This window comes from Euprymna scolopes, chromosome 1, assembly GCF_053919585.1.
Source record: "Euprymna scolopes isolate OS-2025 chromosome 1, ASM5391958v1, whole genome shotgun sequence".
Lineage (NCBI taxonomy): Eukaryota > Metazoa > Mollusca > Cephalopoda > Sepiida > Sepiolidae > Euprymna > Euprymna scolopes.
Genome location: NC_136482.1, coordinates 110159227 through 110183613, shown reverse-complemented (window position 1 = coordinate 110183613; position 24387 = coordinate 110159227). Strand labels below are relative to the sequence as shown.

The following is a 24387-nucleotide window of genomic DNA, read 5'->3' as shown; positions in this document are numbered from 1 at the left end:
AATTATGGTCCCATACAGGAATTATAGAGTCAATTGCCCACACGTGGGAAGTTGATTGTCCTTAGCAGTATGAATAATAAGGGACCATATTAAGGCAAATTAAATGGTATGTATGTGGGATTACTCTAGTTTCCCATTATGAAGCATTCCGGCGGGGACATTGAAAATGATCACTCACATCTGATTGGGGACGCTGTAGTTAAGGGTTCAGCTGTAGTAGTGTAATGCTGTCGACACAAACACAAATGTGCGATGCGTAGTCCGAGTTCTATCTTTCATATTTAAGGACTCCAGTCGCACAGTTCCAATATCTACAAATTTTGTATACATCTTGCAGTGGGAGACGAAGGAGGCGTCAATGGGACGCTGGGGATGGATGATGCCAGCCAATGCCTAGATGAGTCTGACACCACTGACATCTCCATCTTTCCTGGTGACGGATCATCCTTTGTACCAGTGAATTTTTGAGTTCGAGTAAATCATGTTGTTGCGGTGTCAGCTGGACACGGGGAAAACAGATTGTAACCGATTTTTTTAATGTAGTTTCTCACTTCTTTGACGATCTCGTCAAAACGGGCCTAGGCGTATTCGACAGTGTCCACTTTTGTTGATGGCACAAATCATGTTTCACACCAAGAGTGTAGGCAAGAAGAGCATGTTCACGAGTTTGGCCATTTTTACAAATACCAGTCTCGAATTCGGCAACACCAGCATCCGCAACCAAAACGACACAATCAGCCTGTGATGTTCCTGTAATCATGGTTTTGATGAAATCGCGATGGCTTCGAGTATCAATGAAGGTAATATAATATTTCTCAGTTTCAAATTTCCACAAAGCGATATCATTAGTGATGCCATGGTCTCGTTCGGCCCTCAGTTAGTCTAATATCTGCGATTGAGACCTGGAAAGTGAATAAAAACTATATAAAACCAATCATCGTCTTGGAGTGAATGAATATTCGTCCAAAGCAGGTTCCCAGTCTCCCCTCCAAGAACCAGATGAATTCCAGGTGGACAAAATCAACGACGAATGAAGTTAAGGTATGCCCAAAATACATGTACCACACACACACACACACACACACACACACACACACACACACACACACACACACACACACACACACACACACACACACACACACACACACACACACACACACACTTAGATATGAATATGTCACAAATAGACAGCAACATTTAGACGATCATACAATGGTACCGCTTTTATGATACTAACGATACAACAAACCCCTTTTTGGTGTCCGTTGACCAGTTCGCATTGATGATGCGATATCGAACCTGGGTTATAGAAAATACAACGTGGAAGCAGATCCTTAAAATGGAATGGAGATTTCGTTACAAAAAAAAAAAAAAGACAAGAAAAACAATACAAACACAATAAAATGTCTGGAAAAAAGACACAAACAAATAAATAGATTAATTTAATTTCCTCAATATAAAATATAAATTATTATAAAATAATTATTGATGTTTACTTTATCATTATTACTCACTAGAAGTTCTAACATAGGCCATGATCAGTGATCAATCACTGATGATAACTGGTCATGCTCCCTGGAGTCTGAGTGATAGCAAATCTCTCCAGATTCTTAGTACTCTTCACGTCTTTCGATAGCCTTTGCAAATAATTTTGCGTTATCGCAAAAGCCGTTTACTGTTGATTTGTAGCTGGCAACAACTATTGATCTGCACTGGAATTTGGGTAGCAACTACCCCCCAGCACTTTTCGCATTCATCCAGTTGAGTGCTTTCTCTCCTTGGTCTTTCCATCTTTTCTTGACCGTTCACGACGATTTGATGTGGTGCCAGTCGAGGCCGACACTTCCATTAAAACAAATATATATATTTTAGGAAGGGGGCGTAGTTAATATTGCGTCTTCAGTTGTCTTTGTTGTTGTTGTTGTTATTATTATTATTATTATCATTATTATTATTATCATTATTATTATTATTATTATTATTATTATTATTATTTCTTCTTTCAGTATGGCAGATTTTCGGCTCGTGTTCAAAATAACGCTGACTTCAAAGTTTTCGATGCTGTCGGATAATTCACCTATTTATATTCGAATGTCTGTCATTCTTATAGGCTCATTGATCTTTGGATGTCTTGCTGCATTTTGATCAGTAATTGTTCTATGGACAACTGTTAAACAATGCATGCGAATTCTTGAGCGTGTAGTCAACCAATCTTGTCTGAGACAAAATGGCTTCTTTTTGTATTACTGAACTCATCACTCTGTCGATACTTGCTTCAAATTTGACGCACCTGTTCGAGATTATTCTGACGTTTTGTTTTCTACCGTCAACTTATGTTGTATATCACTGTTTCATTTGAAAACTTTAGAAGTTTTCTTGTGCGTACTGTTTTACCTAATGAAATCTATATAATAGTTTAGACACATCTAAAATATTTTGACCTGGCCATAAGTGAAGAGCCATTCTTGCGATAGAAAAATTACCCCAAAAAGGATGGCAAAGAAATAACTATCGTAGAGAAAAAAAAATTATCTTATTGCCAATATTAATTGTACAAGGTGGAACGATAAAATTGTCGCCCTAGAAGAGACAACATGATTCCATTTCCGGTTGATGAAAACCGGTTTTCTTTTTTTGTTTCAGAAAATCTGACCCGTGACTTCTGGAAAATCTAAAAACAGTGTAGTAAATAATTGGCAATTAACAATTCCCCCACTATCCAACAATCATGAGGTTGTTTGCTCAGCAACCGAGAAGGCTAACATGCTTGCCAGTCGGGTTTCCTCCAACTTCACACTGGACCCTGTTGCCACCCTCTCCCTGACTTTTCTTTACGGACAGACGCCACACTAGACGATCTGAAAACCACCCCTTCTTCGGTGCATGCTATCATAAAAAATCTAGACACTTCAAAAGCATGTGGATCTGATCTCATCCCGGCTGTACTATTAAAAAAGTGCTCCGCCGAAGTAGCTCCAGTCTCTCTAAACTTTACAACAAATGCCTTAATGAATCTTGCTTTCCTACCTGCTGGAAAACTTCTTCTATGGTACCAGTTTTCAAGAATTCTGGCGAAAGAACTGACCCAGTAAATTATCGCCCCATTAGCCTCCTCCCACTTTTCGCCAAATTATTATTATTATTATTATTATTATTATTATTATTATTATTATTATTATTATTATTATTTCTCCTGTCAGTATGGCAGATTTTCGGCTTACAGATGCTAAACCTCTGACCGACCAACAATATGGATTTAGGCAAGCCCGTTCCACAGCGGACATCCTAACTGTAATCTATGAGTGTATATACCATTCACTGGACAAAGCAGGAGAGGGTAGAGCAGTAATTCGAGATATATCTAAGGCTTTTGACAGGGTATGGCATGAAGATCTTCTCATGAAAATCAGATCATACGGTATCACTGGACGAATACTTAGCATAATTAAGTCCTTCTTAGATAAGAGAAAATCTAGGTTGTCCTCGACCGTCATACATCTAAACAATATGATATAAATGCGGGAGTGCCTCAGGGGCCTATCCTTGGGCCTCTATTATTTCTAATATTCATAAATGACTTCCCTGACAAAATTGTCTGTGAGATGAATATATATGCTGATGACACTATGCTCTATAACAGACACGACAGGAAAACAAATGAACACATATCTAAAGAAATGGCAGAAACACTAGAGGATGACCTCCAATCTGTAGTGGAATGGGGACAAAAATGGATGGTCACATTCAATGCTGCCAACACTAAACTTGTTTCCTTCAATAACTACAAGACACCGTCTCTACCACCAATAGCAATGGCCAAAGACTCTTTATCTGAATGTACATCTTTTAAACTCCTCGGCCTAACGTTCACAAGAAACATGAGTTGGAACAATTACATTGAGAGCATTGCCAGGACCGCTCCGAAAAAGGTAGGTTCTCTCTACGTGCTAGAAAGCTACTAACAATCGAAAGTATCCTGTACCTCTATAAGGCCACCATTCGCCCATGTATGGAGTAGTGTTGTCATATTTGGGCTGGTGCATCTGCTACTAGTCTCTCACTCCTAGAGAAGGTTCAAAAGAGAGTCGTCAACCTGATAGGTCTTGAACTATCATCTAAGCTTCTGTCCCATCGACGAAATGTTGCATCCCTCTGCCTGTTCTACTGGCATACCCTGTGTGTGGCAGCAGGACTCGGCGCCGGCTCACAATTCCAAAGAGACCCCCGCTTGGCTTCAGGAGTGCCACGACATTGTACCCTTCTCTCACTCGCCCCCTTCTCCCTAGACCTGAACTCGCTGGATAAATTCGTTTGGTCATACGTCGAGAACATCACCAACATTACCTCCCATAACACCAAAGCCAGCCTGATCGGCGCCATCCGCTGAGTATTCGCAGAGCTCTAGCCGGCTCTGGTGGAAAAGGCATGCTCCCAGTTCCGGACCCGTATCGTGGCGGTGATTGAGGCTGAAGGTGGCTGCACTGAATAGATTTTAACTCTACTACATAATCAAGTTAACTAAAATGATTTTGTTCAATAAAAGTTTTAAAATAAAGCGGTAGTGCTGTTTTCTTTAGGGCGAGAGTTTTGTCGTTCCATCATGTAGTCGTACTAAGCAAAAGTTGGCAGCATCAATTCGGTGATTGTAAATAATTCCAGGCAAATAATGGTAGTATTAAACCAGTCAAGAGCCGCAGTGGCTCTTTTCTAGTATCAAGACGAAAAGCTATGAATGAAAAATTGAAAGATTCAGTATATTTTATACAGGGATTCTGGTACCTAATTAGTTCGTTCTGTCACTCCTGTCTATAAACATAATCGTTCAAATTTTTGTGATAATACCAAGTAAATTTATGCCCAAAATATTGAAACGTTTGCAATCTCCCCAATGTCTCCTTGAAAACCTACTATTTACTGCTGAAGCAAAAAAGTGAAGACCACGAGAAAAAAAGTGTATAGTGCGTTAAAACATAATTTCTACATAATTACTGGTAAATGTTCGAGACATAACATTAAAACTAAGTCATACAATCAGTTAGCAACTGATGAAATTTGTCCTTTCTTACATTCTTTTCTTTTTATTGGTTTTTCATCTTTGCACACCATGAAGAGAGTGGCAGTCAGAGGAAGGGCGTGTTTAAAGATAGAGTAAGAAAGAGACAGAGAGTGAGAGAGAGAGAAAGAAAGAGAGAGGGAGAAGTACTTATTTCTTGTACACACACACACACACATACACATATATATATATAGGGAGAAATGAATCATATATGCACACAAACACACACATATATTGTGTTTGTGTTTTTATAAAGACGCACATTATTGGACAAAAGTTTAATGAGGGTTTTTTTTTTTTTCCAGTTTTTCAATTTTTCGGAAGGTCCATCGAGTATTCTTGTTTAATGGCTGTATCTAGTATCCATAGATTTATGTTACATTCTTTGCGAGAACATTCGATTGATTCATTTCATCATCTTCAGGAGGAGTAAATAATTTGCTGAGTTTATTTAAAATATCACCGTACTATTCGACGAACTCCACATATATGAACATACCAGATTAATTCATCGCTTCAAGATAATTGAATAAATCAATTAAAAACACCCGAGACGCATGGAGTATATAACTTACAAATACTACATGCAACAATTCGACGAGAATATTCGATGGGCCTTTCGAAAAATCGAAAAAATATCTCATTGTGTTCCTCTCTCTCTCTTTCATTATATATATATATATATATATATATATGGTCGCTCGATCACTTTAGACCGTTTTAATAACATCATGCTTGTATTTGGCTTTATAAATGTTATATTTCCTTTGATTATCGTGGCCCAGTGGTAACGTTGCAGGTAGCTTCGTGATGAGGTTCGAATCCTTCGACCAGCGGCAATTGTCATTTGCTACACGGATGACTGCAAAAACGTGAAACAATAGTGTATCTAGGTATAAAACATAATTATTTGTCATATATATATATATATATATATATATATATATATACGACATCTGGCAACACCGAGTAACGCTGATGTTATCACATAATAAGAAAAGCTGTTGCCTGCAGTATAAAGAATCGGGACGTCTTTTGATATTGATCATATTATATGCAGTTTTCGTCTCGTCTTTGTCCTTTCGGACAACAGTATTGACGTGGTAGCATACGGACATTGACTATCATGTTCAAGTTTGCTAAACATTTTTTTTACTATTTAGTAATAGAAGAAAACAACGAATTCATAATAATAAAATATTGTTTTTGAATTTGTCGTGAGCGAATGTGTTCGACTGTGCTGGTCGTCAAAGCAAGGCGCCGGTCGAACGGCGTGGCAAAGAAACCCTGTAACGAATGGCACAAGACTGGGATCACTAAGATCATGAAAGGAGGAGAAAACAAAAATACGAGGCAATATCTGTCACGTGATGAACTTTATGAGACTGGATTTGTTGCACCCCGAAACAAACGACGATGATCAGTAGATACCCGCTATATTGGACTTTTAGCCAAACGTTGTTGTATTCCAAGCCCCGACTGGCCTTCCGATAAACATTCAGTCTGAAGGGCCTTGTGTCTTTAAGCTTCATTGAGCCTTTCGATGATAGAAATATTGAATGACCGTTTGCTGATATATGTCGTTCAGTTGTTAATTGTTCTATGGAAAAAACCCCGGATTCCACCAAAAATAATAAAATTCAACTATCATTTTTCTACTTTTGTATTTTTCTGCTTTCTGCTAGCCTACCGAACCTCTACCATTCTTGCTCACATCAATAACTGTATGCATGGAAGCTCTAATGAGGACACAGGTATTTGTTTTCTTTCTTTTGCCTATACCCGACTCGATATAATATAGAAGTCATCGGCCCCAGGAGTTTGACATTTGACGGGAGACAGTTGGGTGACACTACTTCGATGGTGGACTCCCTGCCCTTTGAACAAGCCAGAGCAGAGCAAACTAACCACATGTCCGAGTGCTAGGAATGAAGTTAAACTCATCGCTCGGAACTGGATCGGAGATTTAATCAAGTGCTTCTATTTCTTTTGTCCAGAGATCGGTCTTCTATGTACATATATTTGTTTGCTATGAAATAATATATATATATATATATATATATATATATATGTATATTATTTCATTTTATATGTACGATATATATATATATGTTAAAGTAGTTTGCTTAAAGCTTTGTTTAATGTGTATATAACAATAAATTAAGTTTTATAGCGGGCAGAAAAATGAAGAAGTGTTAAGGATAGACTGAAACTGACGCAACTTAAGATCTAATAGTGGAACCAGCTATGCAGTTTCACTTTTATTGATCCAATTCATGTGTATATGTATAACCATGTACACATGTTTTTTTATGTATACAATATTTTACATGTACGATGTTCTTACTTGCGTCAGACGGTCAGTTAGTTATATTTCGGGATGTCTTTTCTTCATCAGACGTGGGTTTGCCTTTCAAATGTTTTATTATAAATGAAGCAGGTTCGCAAATATTGAAAATTAATTTATCTGTTTCAGATGCATAATTTATCGGACGTGTGTTGCTAGTTGAAATTATTTGCGGTTTCTTATATTAATATTTACCCTTAATTACTTATCTTTGTATTATTAATTAGTCTTTATTCGTTCATTTTATTTATTTGTTTATATTTTTTCTGCGGTTCTCTTAGGATCGTTGGGCGTTTCCATTATGTTTTTCTTTAATATCTTTTACTATTATTATCGGACATGTTTTGATATTCGATATTATTTATAACTTTAACTAATATTTATCCTTTATTTTTTTGTATTATGGACTAGTTTTTATTCATTTATTTTATTTATTTACTTTTAATGATTTTTTGCGGTCCTGTCATTCTTTTTCTGCGGTTCATTTTAGGCGTTTTAGTATTTTAAAAACTAATTAAATAATTTTTTCTTTTTAATATTAAAAAAGAGAAGAGATCCTTACGATGGCAGAAATATTGAAGGAAAAAAGACTAGAAACAAATACGGATCAATACAGTCATTAGTTATTCCCCTTTAATCAACTTGATCAATAAAAATGAAACTGCATATCTGGTTCCACCGTTATATCTTGTTGCATCAGTTTGAGTCTATCCATCACATTTTTGCACTGTTCCGCCTTCTATAAACTTAATTTTCTTGTTACACGCACACACATACACACACGCGCACACACACGCATATATATATATATATATATATATATATATATATATATATATATATATATATATATATATATCACGATTATGTTGTCAGGTTTAAAATCGTCTATGACGACTATTCAGTATATGCAATTCTTTCTATATTTTTAAATGGTTTGTTGCACTTTGTTTTTTTAGTTGATTGAAGTTAAAAGATAAAACAAACAGTAAAAACCTTAACCCGATTTCATTATGAACTTATTTCAACCCAGATGTTAAACCCTGACTAGCATCCTAATTTGACAAAGCCCTTTCGGGTTGAAATAAGTTTATAATATGATCGGACAAATATCTATTTCATTTTTCAAATTTTATATTTGCTCTGCTACACATTGAGCTCTCTCACTACAGTAATTACTCTATCCTTTACGAATATATATATATATATATATATATATATATATATATATATAAAATTTGTTTGCCGTTTTTTTTTTTGTGCGGCGTTTTCCATAGTGTACATTTGTCTTTTTCGTTAACTGGATATATGAATGTTACATTTCTTCTAGCAGACACTGAACTTGTTTAGTCGATAATGTTATAAATAGCCTCTGAATTGCATATCAGAACATTTTATCAATATTTCTCGGTTTGTGAATTATAGGAGCGGATCCACGTGTCGAACTGCCGGGGGAACTTATTAGGATGGTTTTGTCAAGTGATGGTCATCCCGCACCCTGTGGACATTTTCTTCTATTACCAAAAAGGAAATGTTTAGCTTATCTGCTTTGCCTGTGTAGACATAACATTCTAAGTTTACGGAAATAGGAAATAACACTAACTTAAACTGTTTAGTATCATCATAATCGTGACCATGATCATCACATCATGATCAGCATCAGTATCAGGATTGTTACTATGACCAGCAAATGTTTCTTTACTTAAATGCTTCATATCCGTACTAAACAGTGAGTTCTAATGATAATATATATGCATATATTTAAATCTAACACGTTCAGCGACATTTAGTCTGGTCAGTGCTAGGCGAGTGATCATTTGAGAATACCAAGCGCAGTATGTACACCTCACGTGTACAAGAACTCCCGTACGCCTGTTTGAACTAAAGTCGAACACACATTTGAAGAAGGGAAAATTTCCGAAATATCATACCATACAAAACTTCCACCTGACAATACTGATGCAAGAAAGAACAAACTACAAGTATAAAATATAAAGAATATTATATTCATAAAAGGTGAATCTACATATTCTTCCGTTACATGGCTTAATTTGCTTAAGTTTGAATGTATTTCTGCATTGTATAAATTAACTTTATATACACACAAGGCAAGGCTTCAAGCGAACTAGTCACTTCTTTCACTGATATGATGATTGTTCAGAAGATAGATACAATACAAGTTCATATGATTATGAAATACTATGGGATCGCGTAGTAGTATGATGAGCAATTTTTAAATTTCTAAAATCACAGACTTTTTCAGCATGTTGCCTTGGTAACTTCTACTCATATATTAAACATTGTCGCCGATTATTCGCATTATTATTATTATTATTATTATTATTATTATTATTATTATTATTATTATTACTATCTATATTGTACGAGAACTGCTTACAATTACTGTGCACAATTTATCCGTGTACGAATCCTTTAGATGGCGAGAGGAAGAGTGAATAAAGTACGTAAAGAGTGAATGCGCATAATCTATGTACTGATATCCCCCATGATATCATGTTGTATTGAGAGAAATGAAATGATGTAAATAATTGAAAGAAAGAGAGAATGAAAAAGAAAAATGGTACACACACACACACACACACACACACATATATATATATATATATACAAATATATATACACATGTATATATATATATACAATATATATATATATATATATATATATATATATATATATATATATATATATATATATATAAAGAGAGAGAATGAAAATGAAAATTGTATATACATACTAGCAGTTCCGCCCGGCTTTAATCGGGCCCTATGTATTGTTCATAACTTTATCTGCATATGTATATATAAAAAGTGTGAGTATGTACGTTAGGGAAGTGTACACAGACAGACAGATATTTTCACTTTTATAGATATATAGATATTGGACGCAAATGTGTGTGTGTGTTTGTGTAGTGTGTGTAATCCACAATAGTTCGTTTATTAGTTTAGGAGAGTTATGTATGTATGTATGTATGTATGTATGTATGTATGTATGTGTAATGTGTGTAATCCACAATAGTTCGTTTATTAGTTTAGGAGAGTTATGAATGTATATATGTATGTATGTATGTATGTATGTATGTATAAGCCATAATGATAAGCAAATGTGTGTGTGTGTGTGTTTGTGTAATGTGTGTAATCCACAATAGTTCGTTTATTAGTTTAGGAGAGTTATGAATGTATATATGTATGTATGTATGTATGTATGCATGTATGTATAAGCCATAATGATTAAAAAAAAACAAACTCGTGCGCCACCACTAAGAATCGAAACCAAAACGTTCAGCTCGTGATTTATTTTTGCCTTAATGACTGTGCTATGAAGACATTTATGATGCAAGGCTAAAAATTAAAACATGAACCAATAGCTACTACATTATGCATTCGTAATGCCGGCGTTCGACCTTAACCTTGTAAATTTCATTTTTTTATAATTTTCACACTTTTGCACCGATATTTCCCGAGTAAAACTTAAATATAAAGTTTTGCATGGATTCAAATACCTTATATATGAAGTTTCATTTCTGTAGACCAAAAACTCTAGGAGGAGTTTGGTAGGCAAAATGTGTAAAACAAAAATATATACGCCTACATAAATATATATGGAAACAGTTTTGTGTTTACTATAAACTTTACACGCAAATATTATGCAAGTACAAATTATGTAAAATATCTGCATGAATATAATCACACGTAATAGTTAACTAAAGATGATCATCCCATAAAAAACGAATAAACTAATAGGGAATTAATTAAAATCAATTTTAAAAGAATATGCAAATAGGCTAGATATTTTGCTAGTGAATGCAATTCCACAACCCACATATAAGAAAGTTGTATTTTCGTTTTAGATAAATTCAAAAGAGGGGGTTTAATATAAATACCAATACACACACACACACACACACACACAAACGAATTTATAGGAGTATAGATATACATATGAAGAGAGAGAGAGAAAGAGAGGGAGAGAATGAAAGAGAGAGAATGTAGAGAGAGAGAGAGAGAGAGAGAGAGAGAGAGAGAGAGAGAGAGAGAGAATATTAGTTCATTTCATGGTAACATGCCAGGTAAAATCAGTTATTTGAATATTCAACAATAAGAAAAAAAAACGTTCAAAATAAATGAGCACGACTTAACGTTGTTTTGGTTTTTTAATTTGTTTAAAATAAAAAAAAGTAGTTACAAAGGAGATAATCATTTGCCAATCAGATTAATATATAAAAACAGGTAACTAATAAAATGATATTGCCACAACATTGGGCCATATATATTACTTTTAAATGGTTTAAACCGACTGTTTAAATAACTGATCTTTCTGCTGGAATATTTATCATAGCAGACTTATACATTTGTGCTTGTTCTTGCTTTTAAAATATATTTACCTAAGAAATGAAATCGTTTTATCCATTCAGCTTAGAAATTAAAACGGTTAAAACTCGAGATTAAGGTTCTATAGGGACCAATGTAAACTATCTATAAGATTTTTCCAACCTGAAAAAATAATCAATAAATCCCACTTTATGAAACTTGATTTTAAAACATTGCAAATCCATAAATAATTAAAGAATAGGCGTACCCCATGGAAGTTGTTGAGCTTACATTTACTTACAGATTTGGATTATTTGAATTGGTGAGCTTTTCTAAATTATTGCCAGTTCAGAGATTATAACCCAGTCACAAAGTCATCCTTAACCCCGCACTCAATCTCCAGGTTATCAGTAATTAGCACTAATTAAGGGAATTGAAGTTCTATTAATACCACATAGGCGGGTATAAACAGTAAATAGTCAGGTAGTATTCAACGTATATATATATATATATATATGTAGATATAGATAGATAGATAGATAGATAGATAAGTAACATGAAATATAGTTAATCATAGCAAAATATGTATGCAATTTTAATCGCCCACATTAAAGTAAATTAAAAGAGTATAAAGAGATAATAAAAGTATCCGTACATATTTTTCAGGATTTTATTTTTTTTTTGGGGGGGGATAGTAGCGTGTTGTTAATGCGTACATATGTTAGTATAAGGTTATCATTATTTAATTTTCTGTTTATGAGCGGCTATTAGGTTTCTGTTATTTTAAAACGATTGCTTCTTGTAGAGAGTGCCGCCATATTTGTAAAAGTTCTGAAGCGTTCGTTTATGTATTAAGATATAGATTTCGGAATAATCGAATTGTCAGCTCCCAGGCAATGAGAATGGGTGGAATTTGAGGAGGGTGAATTTATTCTTTTTAGATTGGGGAATGGAAAGATTATGTTATATCTATCAGTTTATGGTCCAGTTACGAATGGTGCAAGCACAATATCTGTAGAATGTTTATATTTTCTTCCGGTAAGAGGACTTAATATTTATGGAAAAAATAGGAACTACTTCCTCTAAAAATGCTGTCATTTCGATGGTGTTGCTTCTAGGATGAAATGTACGATTTTATTATATCGACTAAATGTGTCGAAATGTCTTTCTATGGTTACATAAGATAGCGGCTAATAGTTTAGACATAATAAATTTGTATGTGGCATCTGTTGTTGCAATATATATATATATATATGAGTTTACAAAAGAACATACAAAAGTTTAAAAATCAATGAAATGGTATTTGTTTAAACGATATCTTACACTGCTTACTGCTGTACATTAACAAAATGTATATAACAGGCATGTATTTCTAAATATTACGAATCACTTACTCAATCCAGCACTACAACGAGTTTCATACTTATAAAAGACAGGCGCCAGCTTTTGCTTCTGTTGTTGTTTAATTCTTATAAAAGAAGTTCTGATCATAATCTAAATAATATTAATATCGGAAAGTGCTCAATTCAATTTTACATAAATATTTGCATTTTCATTACTGGTAATTCGCGAACTCACTTAACACAGTGATCAATCCGGGAAGAGGTGCAGCATAATTGTCATCCATAAACATACCATTTCGCTCAGGTGTGGGATTCACATTTTTTAAGAACAGGTTCTAAGAAAATGCTAATAAGAATAAAGAATCTACTATAATGTAGTTATTAATAAGGGTTTAAGTAATTTAAACAACCGGCTCGCCGAACTCATAATGTTTTAAGCACCGGTTCGCACGAACCGGTGCGAACCGGCTGAATCCCATCACTGATTTCACTATATCACAACTTTCAGTCTGTTTAGGAAGTCACACGTTTGTTATTCTAACTTTTCTTTGTATTATTTATAAAAGTGTCTGCATCGAACTTCGGTCTAATAGATTGCTCAAGAGTCAAAGGTCTGATTGTTATACAATATACATACGAGCTAGTTCTTGACGCTACAAGTGTTATTGTAAATTTGTTTTTTGTTTTTCTTCGCGCAGCGCTCGTGGGAAAGAACGGGTACATTGGAGACGTGAAACGTCACACAAGAGTCTAGCTGAGAAGCACAACATCTCAGATGTTCAGCGATAAAATTGCATAAATGTCATATTCGTACCAAAGAGTATTCATGATTGACTAAAAGTATCCACATTGGTATTTCACACGTATAATGAAAACGATAGCGAAAAATGAACACACACACACACACACACACACACACACACACACACACACACACACACACACACACACACACACATATATATACATAACTACTTAATTTACTCACATAAAATTAATATACGAAAGTATAAATTTATGCGTAAACTTTAAGTATTTACTTCAAAAGTGCTCAATACGTAGGTAGAGCTAGTTAGTAAGTTATAAAATATATATGCGATTAAGCTACACTGAATATTCCACGTTTCATCCACTCTAGGACTCTTCAGGCGCATAAGCCTGAAGAGTCCTAGAGTGAATGAAACGCGGAATATTCAGTGTAGCTTAATCGCCATATATATTTTATAACTTACTATATATATATATATATATATATATATATATATATATATATATATATATATATATATATATATATATACTAGCAGGCGGCTCGGTATTGTCTGTCTGTAAAATACGCTTAAATATGGCATTTTAATTAATGAAGATTTCGTATTTATTATTATATTATATTCGACCCAATATATAGTAATGATTAAAAAATCACTCGTGCGCCAGCACCGAGAATCGAAATCAAAACGTTTAGCTTACGATTTACTTTTTCCTTTGACATTAATGCCTGACCTATGAAGACATGTTTGTTGCAAAGCTGAAAATTAAAACATGAACCAATAGTTACTACGTTACGCATGCATGTTCGTAATGCCATCGATAAAATGTTTTATGTTTGTTGAATATTTCAAGTTTAGAAGAATTAGTACTAAATCTTTTTTCGATAGATGTAGGGACATGTTTAATGATATGTTTTGGGTGGTTCGATAGTGGGTGCATATAGAGTGGGTAAGTATTGTCTTTAGTGTAAGGTTCATATGAGTTATTTGAGAGGTTGAGAGTTATATCGAGAAAGTTAACAGTTTTTTTTTCAATTTTTCGCATTTAGGGCCATTTGAATTTTCAACTACGAGAAGGCCATCGTCTCTATATAGTCTTATGTTTTTGTTATCTATAGTTTTTGTGAGATTATATAGAATAAAGAGACCAACTAGGTCGGTTGCTTCTGCTGAATCCAGAGATCCCATTCAGAGGTCAAATGATCCGGGTTGGTTCTTCTCAGTCCATTGGGTGTCTTGGCTGATTAGTACTGTTTTGCTAGATTTTTTGATAATCTCCATTCCGGATGGTTGTAGGTCAGAGAGTAGGGAGGCAGTATATATATATATATATATATATATATATATATATATATATATATATATATATATATATATATATATATAGGGTGTTCCATATCTGCTTAATGTGCCCAAGACTTTTGGAACACCTTGTATATATATATATATATATATATATATATATATATATATATATATTCAACTATTATATATCATTTTATTATATATATAATAAAATAATAATAATAATAATAATTATAATTATAATAATAATTAATAAAAAAAAGATAAATAAGAAGATATAAAGAAAAATAAGAAATAAATAAACTAGTATAAAATAAAATAAAAGCAAAAAACAACCAGAACAGAGCTAGGTCACTTCCCAACACAAAGAAAAGAGAAACCTACCTCCACTTAGAGTCGAATAAAGGAAGATGTGGTGTAGAGGTCAAGTGAATCTATGTCTGCACGTCCATTTATGATGGTACATAGACGTGTAACAAATAACAAAAAATCTGATTGGTTGCCTAGTAAACTCACTACCACGCGTATAGATAAAAACACGAAATAACAACGATTTCATAGAAAAGACTGATAATTCTTCATAAGGATGAAACTCGGAAAATTTTGTGTAGCTTAATTGCTATAGATATTTAAAAAAATTTATGCATATACATCTTCAACTATTATATAAAAGGAACTCTGCGTGTGCATGTGTGAAAAAGATAGAGATAGAAAACTTTCCCTATGGACTCGGAAACGGCTTGGCCGATTTTTGAAATTTCACGTGAAGGTACTTGACGTACCTGGAAATGTTCTTAAACCTGATAAACATCGAAAATCGATAATAACCCCCCCCAAAAAAAACGATTAAAAAAGGAAGTCCGATTTTGGATAAAGTTAACACTTTTATACAACCTAACATTACAAGTTTTATCATCACACAAGTAGAAAGGCTTAGCTTTAAAATTAACTGTAGATTCTTAGATATGACAAAGGCGCGCCCGAAATGAATGTTTCGTTTTAGAGCATAACTGAACCATGATACTTGACTTAAGTATATTTAACTTTAATTTAAGTGATTATGTAAAAAATAATTTCCTAAAATCAAAAGTTGGCTCTTTGCTAAGACAGGGGCGCTTTCAAAATGTTTCTGTTTAGAGCACAATTGAAACATGATACTTGATTTTTGCATTTTAAACTTCAAGTGAACCCATTATTTGCAGATATTTTTATAAAAATCAACAATAGATTCTGATGCAATATAGACTACAATTTATTGTGAACTAAGTCACTGCGAGATTCCTAACTAGATCAGGCAATCGATCGATTTTTTAAAAATTGGATTATTTTACTGCTTTCGATGACAATTAAAGTATGGGAGAGTGGAACATTTTGTGATATTCATTCAATCACGGACAACATCGGGTTTCCCCTGATAGTTTATATATATATATATATATATATATATATATATATATATATATATATATATATAAAACTTTTTATGCACATAAAGTTATGAACAGTACATAGCAAATACATAGCAAAGCTGGGCTTAACTGCTAGTGTGTGTGTGTGTGTATATATATATATATATATATATATATAGTACATAGCAAATACATAGCAAAGCTGGGCTTAACTAACTGCTAGTGTATATATATATATATATATATATATATATATATATATATATATATACTAGCAGTTAAGCCCAGCTTTACTATGTATTTGCTATGTACAGTTCATAACATATATATATATATATATATATATATATATATATATATATATATACACTAGCAGTTAAGCCCAGCTTTGCTATGTATTTGCTATGTACTGTTCATAACTTTATGTGCATAAAAAGTTTGACCCATGTCCAGGTAATCTACATTTAGAGTATCAAGTGTTTAGACCCAAAATTGGCGGAGGAGTTGGGTAGAGTCTATAAAGGTAAACTCTTTCAACATTGCCTTCTTGGCAGCCAAATTTAGACCTCTTAAAATTTATTGTTTTGGGTTTAAATCAAATTAAAAATTTTAATCCATGTTCAAGTAACCTACATCTAAAATTTCAAGGGTTTAGACCCAAAATTGGCGGAGGAGTTTGGTAGAGTTTCAAAGGTTAAATCGTTGAACTTTGACCTCTCGACAGCCAAAATTTTGGCCGAAAACCAATTAAAACGATCTTCCCAAATCTCAATACCCCTAACGTCAAATCTCGAGTCTGTAGACTGAAAATTGTCAGATTAGTTTGGTATGGGAATGTACACACACTGACAGACAGACAAACAATTTTACTTGTATATATATATATATATATATATATATATAATTCTAAAACATATCACTGAATAAACTGAGCAAGAGTTCTGAAGGTTATTATAATTCCTATCCCATACTTAATCTAATTCGTCCAGCTTCCGTTGTAGCTAACAATGAAGCTGTTTGTGTTTAATTCTTCAAGTGTGAGGCAGGTACATCCGCGATGAAAGACAAAGTCGAAATTAATGTGAAACATATGTTATTCACTCGTGAAACTCCATTATCTTATCAGTCGATGTGCTAATACTTGAAATTTAACTTTCCAGGACCTCCGGGATGGTTAGTTCTAGTTTCAGTTTCTATCTATTTTATGTTTTGGTTTTATAGTTTTCAGAGATTGATAGTTTGCTAGTTGTTATCGCCTCTTTAATCAGTATAGCGCACACAGAATGGGCAATGGATTCGTTTGTTGAAAACTATAATAACCATAAATGCTAATAAAATAATTCCAAGGAGAAATCAACTAATCGGAACTACAATAGGAGGAACTGAATATTTTATTTGAATGAAAATAGCTCTTATGAATATATCAGGAACTATTATATAAATGGAACTACAGTTTATTTGGCATTTTGTCTAAGAGCAAAATGTACTATCTGTTCAACGTTTCTGTCCTCAATAAGCAAACAAGAAACCTTTGTGTCAGTCAATTTTTATTTTAGTTCAAATTTAGAGTGCACCATTTTGTGGAGTTGGACTTCCCCCCAAATTATAATCCAACTTTGTGTTTATCTGTCCCCTCGTGGGGAGTTAATTAAATAAGGACTGGAATTTCTATTTTGATTTCTTCTTGAGCAACTTAACTTGAGTCGAAGAGATCACGGCTCCAAAAAAGTCGCCTGGAACACAGCGGACGAATTATCACAACGCAAAAAAAAATATTCCGGGCATGTGTCATATACAATTGTTTTTTGTGTTGTTCGTAGTAGTAATTGTAGCATAGTGTCTCAATAATGTTACATAATATTTTTTTGTGTTTTATATTTTACTTAGTTTTAATTTTATTTACATTCCACAGAGAGAGAGAGAGAGAGAGAGAGAGAGAGAGAGAGAGAGAGAGAGAGAGAGAGAGAGAGAGAGAGAGAGAGAGAGTGAGAGGTTGCCACGCGCCATTATTTTCCATAACTTCTAAAACGTGACACTTTATTCTTTGCGCTACTATTCATTTCTCAACCACATAACTCCTACTTGCTAACCTGTATATGTTTTCGTAAACCATTTATCTCACACCGTGTATTGTTACACAATTACCACGAGTGTTCTTAACGCCCCCTCTGTCCGAACTTTACAATATGTCTACTTATACTAATATTCTTTCGCAGAGAAAAGATTTTGCTAACCTCTCTGCGCCGTATTGTTATGCTCATGGTAGATGCTCGCCAATTTCAATCCTTGATCGCCCTCCAATAAATTATTTGTAGCAAGGACTCGCCTAGCTACAACCACAGCAATGGAATTTCCTTTTGTAGCGGCATGCACAGAAGCGCTCAAGAATTGCTTGTCTGTATCTTAGGCGGGCTCACCTATGATAAAAATGATCGGCTAAAACGTGATCATCTTTAAGTCTAATGTAAACAAATACTCGTTAAACGTCTATATTGTATTATTCCTCTTAAATAATCTTTAGTCTGTTTCAATCATTGAAACTTCAAGATCGTTGTGGACATGGAATTTGTGCTCACATAAGAGATTTTCGCAAGAGCAAATTCTAGATTATTCTATATGTCTTTCCATGTATACTTGCTTGCATTATCGCAGTTATCTTCACCCCCTATCGTCCCTTTCAATGACGGCGTTAATATCGTTGAGAGTATCTCTTATAAAAACGACCAGATCATTTCGTGTACCCTTCTGTCAGCATTCATGTTTGTGTTGACTTACACTGTATAACGAGAGGTACCATATTGGCATTGAATACTCCAACTCTGTATTCTGTCTTATACATACAAATACCTTTCCTAAACTATATCCGTATCTAACTCTTTCTTAGTAACCTTTCCGGGCTACAGCACATATCAAATGCGTTTGATAGAATCTGACTCTTATGTTTGTATGTTAGTGTTTTCTCAACAATCAAATCCTTTCTTTCTGATAGGTTTATAAAAGTCGTCGTTGATAGACATGTTTTAAACATACAGTATAAAACAGTGTGATTCAAAGACAAATTCTGAGCTTGATCGTTTTCTTAATATTTATGAATGATCTTCTAAACCCACATTCTGAGACCATTAGATGAAATTTATGCAGACGACACAACGCTTTATGACAGCATGTTGAAGAGCATTAGTGATCAAAATATTATGTTAAGGAACAGTCGCCTGTTCTTGTAAGTGAGTAAATACGAGATAGGATAGCCGAGAATTCGAACCTAGGAAGCTAGATTTGGAATTGATAATTCCGAACATAAGTTAAAATAAATAATACAGCATGTTATTGTAAAGGAATACGTTGTAAGTAATGTTATTGAAAAAAGAATGTGATGATGCAATTGTGTTAATGAAATGAAATGAAATTAAAAAGTAGGTTAGCTAGATCCAAACAATAGAAAATGTTAAACATATTTTTAAAGTGGGTTCGGAAAATTAGGTTAGAGAAATCGGTCTTTGTAAACATGTGAGGAGCGATGCATGCTTGGACACGTGAGGCGTGTCGGGCCACGGGATCGGTATGCACGTTGTTTGGTCATGCAATGACGTCATGAGTTCTCAATATAGTTAGAGCTTTAGAGTAAGTCAGTCGGTCAGTAAGTCAGAGAGTCGGAGAGAAGTCAGAGGTCAGACAGGGTCGGACAGACAGAGCTGACATCCGCCTTGGAAGCGAAGGTAAAAGAAGGAAATCATGTAGAGACTTTGAATTCATTGATGCAAATCCATTGACCGGTCGAATGGAATAAACGAATATCACCATATTTTTGTAACTGTCGTCTTCGCGTAATGTCATTCAACAAGAAAGGTATTGTGAATTTCTATTATAAGACTTGTGTTCCACTCATCTGTATTATAAGAACTTTGTGTATAAACTCATCTAAGAATGGGTCTCTATCATCTTAAGAATGTGCCTCCCTCTCAGTATCAAGAGATAATGAATGTTCCTCCATTATGATAAAAGACTGAGAATCATCATCTCAAAAATATATGTGTTAAAGAAGAAAATATTTATAGAAACACTTCCATTCAGACTGTATATATGTCAATATCTCTTCTATCTATCCCCTCTCAATGTGTATTACATGCTCCCGGCTCTATATTTAAATGTATCCTGCCCCTTTTTATATATACCGATCTGTGTCTATCTCACACTAATATTAACACCCTAATATGAACAAGTCATCTATAATAACACCTATTGCATAACATTTAGTGATTCTCTTCCTTCTGACCTGCAATGTGGAAAAAATGGCTGGTTACTTTTAATACATCTAAAATCAAACCTCTCCTTTTACTACAAATTCTCGGATCCTCACTTTACTCCAGCTGAAATAGATGACCCTCTAGTTGAGGAACCCCCAACTTTGATAAACTTCTTGGACTCCTTTTTTTTTTTTATTCCAGATCGGAAATAAAAGAGTTACATCAAATCTGTTTCTAAGACCGCTGATAAAAATGGTTAGATTATTCTACCATTCAAGAAAATATATTATTTCTGACGCTGTATGAGTCAGATACGTCCTAAGATACGGTATAAGTCGGATACGTCATAAGATAAAGTACTGCTACATCTGGAGAGGCGCTGCTCAGATCTCTTTTCCTGTATTGTCAGAGTAAAAATCAACTTCGAAACTTAATGGGCGATGTCCTCTTCTCTCTCTTTTATTTTACACTGGAGTCACAACTTATCAAGACCAGGAAGTCACTCGAGGATAAGTCTTAATGAGTGTACAGTATGTGTCAATGGATAATATTGTAGTAATCGCTCGTAGTGGAAATTTGGTAAATTGGATTACAAAAAACAAAAGTTGTTCGTGGAAATTCCGGTTGTTTTGTTTTGTTTGTTTGGTCTTTTTTTGTTTTTCTTTTGTACATAGAGGGAGAAAGGTGTAGCTTCACGAGGGAAGAGTAGACGGAACAAAAAAATATTATCTCACGCGGCAGTACGATTGTAATTGATTAAGGGGACGGTTCAACAAGAATTTGTTTACATTGGACTTGAAGACGACCAAATTGAAGTCAGCTTCCATACATCTTTTTTCACAGAAGACTTGTTGCTAGTCTTTTTTTTATTTTATCGTTATTTTAATGGTAGGTGCCCCACCGAGACTGAGTCCCCTAAAAACAACCACAAAAAACTTGTCTGCCTACAACCATTATAAATAATGTTCTTTCCTTCCTCTATGTATTTTGAACTAAACGAAACTTAGTTAAGCAGAATTTGTTTCTAAGAAATATCGATCTACAGAACACAATACCACGGAGATGCTTCCCAACTGATTACACAATGGTTGTTTCCCAATGCCCAATGTTAACAAATTCTTGCCGAGCCGGCTTTTTTTAAATAATCAAATCTTGCTGTTTCGAATATCGTCTCAAGATGTTGTCTCACCGTCAACCTCACAAAGTAATTAATCGTTAAATTCGAGTAAAATTTATTGTTTGATAAGCATTGAGTCACACTAAACTTATTGTTTCTGGAAATAGATACATTATGTACTTGGTGTTACCTTGAGTTTGAGTTACAGAAAATTTCTCCAAATTTCTAACATCTCCCACTTCTTTCGCTAATAATGGTAAATAACTTTGTATTCTCGCAACAAGCGTTTGATATTGTTTATTTTTTTCAATGGTCGTTGATAGTTTCTGGAATTTGAGTGCCAATAAGCCTCATTCAGGATTTCAGTATTCTTCGGATCCTTAAAATTAAACTTTTGATAGTGCTCTCTGACCCAGTTTTTCCATCCTTCCTAACAATATTGATGCCAACGCATTTTTAATGTGCGTGTGATTATATGTTTATTCTTAATTGTCCCTCAAGTTCATTTTGTTTCGTTTAATGTTCTTTTCATGTTTATAGTTGTTTTTTTTTATGCAGTATTGTTTCAGTTAAGTTTAATTTAAGATTTGCCTGCGTTATAAGTTATGCGTATAGGTTTCTGCACTGGATGATTTTTCTTAATGCTTTAGCTGTTTTCATCACTAACGGATTGATTCTCTCTCTCTCTCTCTCTCTCTATATATATATATATATATACATATACATACATACACACACATATATATATATATGTGTGTGTGTGTGTGTGTGTGTGTGTGTGTAAAAGGCGTATGCGTGAGAGGCAGAGAAAGAAAGCAAAAGATAATGTGTACGCATATAAAAAAGAGGGTAAGTGTATGTGTAAATATCAGAGACCGTCTATTAATGTTTGACGAAAATGATAGAACGTATGCACATATTTTTTAAGGATACACACACACACACACACACACACACACACACACACACACACACACACACACACACATATATATATATATATATATATATATATATAACATGTAAAAGTATGTGCGATACCTGCCCTCATCAGCCGCTAACCAGGGTGATAACACAGTTTCGGTAGCTCAAGGTGGTGCTGCCATTCTTGATGTTACCAAGCAGCATTTGCCGTGTGTGTGTGTGTGTGTGTGTGTGTGTGTGTGTGTTTGCAGAAATAAAGTGTGTGCATGTGTGTATGCATGAACGAGAAAGTAAGTGTATTTCAGCATGCGGGCGAAGCGCGCGTGTAAGAATATTTTTTAGACGTTTATCTACGCTAAACGAATCTCTGACTCAAAAAATATTTATGTCCAGTTTTAATTAGAATCTTTCCATTTTCATGTGTACTGAAGATTAAGCAAAAGAAGAAGAAAAAAGCTATATTTCGTTTTCTCTTTCAGATCTTTGCATGAATATCTCATACTGCTTTTTCGCAAAGAACTATAGCCGAAAGCATCATTTTCTGACTGAATCGTACTACACAAGTTAGTCTGTTTACACCATTAATCTGCATAGAATAGTTTTCGCCGTTTTAGTTTCTATTTTCACAACGTTTCAGCCGTTGTACCCTCTTCCGTTTTCTCATCTACGGCTTATTTGTGTCGTTGTCGTTTGTAGCAACATTGTATGTAGACGTGTCAAAATAGTGTTATAACATAAATTCCCGTCTAAATTACAGCTAAAGTACAAAATCCGATAAGTAAAATACTAGAATGAAAAGCAAGTGTCCAAGTTCCATGATATGTAGGAGATAAGCTGATAAAATATTTCATTTATTTTTGAACCTTGAAATAAAATATTTGGGAAAGCGTTTGGAGATGGGTTAAAGGAAGAGCCACGGGGTACATAAATTTAATTTCAAAGAGAAAATGTTGTTAAAGTGATTGTGTGTTGTCATTATTAACAACTGTTGCAACTGCTGCTCATAAAAAAGACTGCATCACTCGGAAAAAGAGAAACTACTACTGCTACATGTCATCTATTCAACACGACTACAGCTGTTTACATAATGAGCTGCCATCCGGATAATCTACTAAATTAAAAAAAAGTATTTTAGCCTTGAGGTTACTAATTTTATTATTTGACACACTTAACAAAACAGGATGTTTAATTATTGAACATCTTATCTTTTGTATGACTCGGCAGTACTAATAAAACTGGATATTTAATTGTTGAATGCCTTAACTTGTGTTACAGAAACGAACATAGATCTTTTACTCTGCGCATTTCATCACTCGATTTAATCAATTAGATCTCATCAAAGGATTTTACCAGTAACAGTCGCCAACCACTATAAAAAAAAGATTGTTTCTTCATTCAGCGCTGTTTAAGGGTGTTTACCTCTTAGCCTTGCTGCCAACCGCATCACACCCCACGGACCTTTTGTCAGATATCATGTTATCATTTCTCAGCTTTGATTGCTGTGCAACTCCTGCTCTAGCTCGTGCCCCAACCCGCAT

General features: G+C 34.2%; 1 pseudogene; it reads right to left on the bottom strand.

Moving 5' to 3' along the window:
* Positions 1–268: 268 nt before the first annotated feature.
* LOC145281211 (elongation factor 1-alpha-like) lies at positions 269–24387 on the bottom strand (annotated as a pseudogene).